This window comes from Gastrolobium bilobum, unplaced genomic scaffold, assembly GCF_033153095.1.
Source record: "Gastrolobium bilobum isolate Gb01-03AN ecotype WA unplaced genomic scaffold, APGP_CSIRO_Gbil_v1 utg392681, whole genome shotgun sequence".
In the NCBI taxonomy this organism is placed as follows: domain Eukaryota; kingdom Viridiplantae; phylum Streptophyta; class Magnoliopsida; order Fabales; family Fabaceae; genus Gastrolobium; species Gastrolobium bilobum.
The window spans coordinates 1-3378 of NW_026896948.1; the positions used below are offsets into that span (position 1 = coordinate 1).

Sequence of the window (3378 nt, forward strand, 5' to 3'; positions counted from 1 at the left end):
ATTGAGAAGCTTCTCTTCTTCTGCGGTTGTTAGCTCAACATTGATGATGACTGGATATATATAGTTATTACCCAGGAAGGCATATTTTAAATTTGGAGGTAACTCCTTAAGCTCAACCTTCGGTGCTCCAAGAGGGATGTCATCTTTCTTTCAAGTTCTTCCACCACTGGTTCTTTATCAGCTATTTCAACGTCGTCGTTGATTTGTTCTAACTCAAGCGAGGAACTCTCCTCTTTCATAGCATCATCAATTGCTTCTTGTATTATGTCTATCATAAAACAGTCTTCTCCATCTGTCGGATGTTTCATTGATTTGAAGACGTCAATGGTGACTGTTTCTTCGTTCACCCTCAGCATCAGTTTTCCTTGCTCCACATCAATCATTGCCCTTGCGGTGGCTAGGAATGGCCTTCCAAGCAATAGGGGAATTTCGGTGTCTTCTTCCATATTCAGAACTACAAAATCTGCAGGTCGTCTAATCGATCTGTCAGGTAACTAGAGAGAAACTGTAGTCGGCTTGAGCTCTTTGATTCCAAGAGCTCTGCACATGGACAGTGGCATCAGGTTGATACTTGCTCCTAGATCACATAATGCTTTCCCAACTTCAATGTTTCCTATTTCGATAGGAATACTGAAGCTGCCCGGATCCTTCAGCTTGGGAGGAAGTTTCTTCTGGATGATTGCACTGCATTCCTCTGTCAAGGCTACTGTTTCGCATTCCTTTAACTTGTGTTTCTTTGATAAAAGATCCTTCATGAACTTCGCATAGTTCGGCATGCTTTCTAGAGCTTCTACGAAAGGAATGTTGACTTGCAACTTCTTGAAGATGTCCAGAAATTTGGTATATTGTTGTTTCTGGACTTCTTGTTTCAACTGTTGAGGATATGGAACTTTTGCTTAAGGAGACGGGTCTGTCGCTTTTGGTTGTCTGTCCAAAGCTTTCTTCTTTTCCCATTTGAACAGCTTCCTCTCTGGAATGCTCTGCTCGGCTTCTCTTGCATCTTCTTCTTTCTCCTTTTCTACTTTTTGTTCAGCTTCAGGTTCGGCTTCTTTCTTCTTTTCAACTGGTGGCTTCTCCACAGGTTGGATCACGATCCCACTCCTTGTGACAATTGCATTACATTGTGCTTTTGGGTTCGTGTCGGTGTTACTTGGAAAAGTGCCCTGAGTTCTTTCAGCGAACTGCCTTGACAGCTGACCAATTTGAGTCTCCAAGTTCCGGATCGAAGCTTCTTGATTCCAGAATGAAGCTCATGTTTCATCTCTGAAGGCATTGTGCAAACGCCTTTTCCCACTCTGATTGTGAAGGTCGCTGTTGTTGTTGCAATGGCACAGGAGGATTCAACTGGTAGTTTGACTTGTAACTCAACCCAGGGTGTTGCTTATTATTCTTCCACCCTTGATTACCATATTGGTTTCTTCTCGGATTGTTCTGGTTCTTTTGATCATACCAGACTTCGTTGACCTCCGCTGGTGGCTTTTCTGCTGCTCTTATGTATTCACAATCCTCAGTTGTATGAGCCTCCTGACAAATATCACATTTAATGTTAGCATTAGAAATAGAAGAAACTTGAGAAGAAGTAAATTTCTTATTAAGAGCATCTAATTGTTCTTGTTGTTTCTTGTGCATTTGTAGCATTTGTTCATTCTGGGCCAAGAGTGCATCATAGCCTTCAAGCTTCATGATTCCTGATCTTCGTGATGCAACTGGGACTGGGGCATTGTCAAATTCTTGAGATGCCAATGATTCCAATAATTCAAGCGCCTCCTCAGGAGTTTTTGTTTTCAATGAGCCTCCTGAAGCGGCATTCACCAACATTCTTGTGTTGGCTGTCATCCCTTGGAAAAAGATTCTTGCCTTCTCCCATGCTTCAATTCCATGTTGAGGACACTTCCTGAGTAATCCTTTGAATCGTGTCCAAGCCTCGTACAAAGATTCGCTTTCTTTTTGTTCAAAAGATGTTATCTCCGCCTTGAGCCTCGCCATTTTTGAAGCTGAGAAAAATCTGGCCAAGAATTTTGCGGTTAAGTCATCCCAACTGGTTATGCTTCCTTCAGGTTGAGACTGCAACCAATCTCTTGCTTCATCTTTCAGTGAGCATGGGAATAGCCTGAGCAATATAGCATCACGAGAAACTCCATTTACTTTTAATGTATCACAGTAAAGCAAAAAGTCATCAAGATGACAATAGGGGTTCTCTGTGCTTCCTCCAGCGAACTGTTCTTTTTGAATCAGTTGCAGTAATGCCGTCTTCAGTTCAAAGTTGTTAGCCTCTATTTGAGGTCTAACAATGCTCGCTGTCTGTGGAGCTCGAGCTGGGGTCATGTAATCCCCCAATGTTCTTCGAACAATTTGACCGTTGTTTACTGCCATTGGTTCTTCCTTAAGTTCCTCCTTTGGTTGTTCCTTTGTTTCTGTAGAAGTTGATGCTGTTTTTGTTTCTTTCGCTTTCTTTGATTTTGCGTCCTTCCTTAGTTTCCTTTCCGTCTTTTCTATCTCAGGGTCAAATTGAACAAAAAGCGGGTTAGAAGTACCTCGCATAAACTAAGATTTGAAAAAATGAGTAGAAAAAGATAAAACAGAAAAAGAAAGAAAAAATAAAAATAAAAAATAAAATAAAATAGAAAAAGAATGCAAAAATTTAAATATGCAGAGTTTTTGTATGCAGAAAAAGTTTTTATGGTATGCTTAAAGTGCAGAAAAAATAAACGTCCAATCTAGAATTTACTTAGCTACTTCTAATGTTGAAGAATTTGATCCCCGGCAACGGCGCCAAAAACTTGATAGCGACACGGCAAGTGCACCGATCGTGAAAGTAATAAAGTGTACTGAGTATGAGATCGTTCCCACGAGGATCAGAATTTCAAGCACTAGTTCACTAATTGTGTTTTAGTTGGACAATCAAAGTTTGGGTTTGAGAGAATAGTGAATTTAGATGAAGAGAATTGTGGTTCAAAGAACCTAAATTTAAAAACAATGCAAGTATGAAATTCTAGAATTAAAAGAATGAATGAGATGATGTTTGATTAAGATTTAAAGAAAAAACATAGTTAAGGTTACGACTTCCCCCAATATCCTCAATATGTTATGAATTAAAAAAAAGCCAAGAATCTGTTTCTTAATATATTGCCAATCAATTCTATCTAAGTTAATTAGGGTTCAATTCCTTGTTACCCTAAATCTATGTGATCTTGAAAGAACTCTAGTTCCTCGATTATTCCCCCAAGAAAACATGCATTAAGATCAAGAATTACAAGATTGCATAATTACCTTATGTCTATTCCTATTCCTATTCCTAGATCACAAGGATTATGATAAATTATCAAGTCAAGGTTCATGCACCAACATCCCTATTGTCATACAATTCCCCAAAATCAT

The 3378-nt window shown here is 39.3% G+C and overlaps 1 non-coding gene across 1 annotated transcript; it reads left to right on the forward strand.

Annotated features, from left to right (window-relative positions):
- The first annotated feature begins 1873 nt into the window (after positions 1-1873).
- On the forward strand, positions 1874-1980 carry LOC133302939 (small nucleolar RNA R71). Its single transcript, XR_009750404.1, has one exon. It is a non-coding gene; the product is annotated as a small nucleolar RNA R71 (small nucleolar RNA).
- Positions 1981-3378: the final 1398 nt, after the last annotated feature.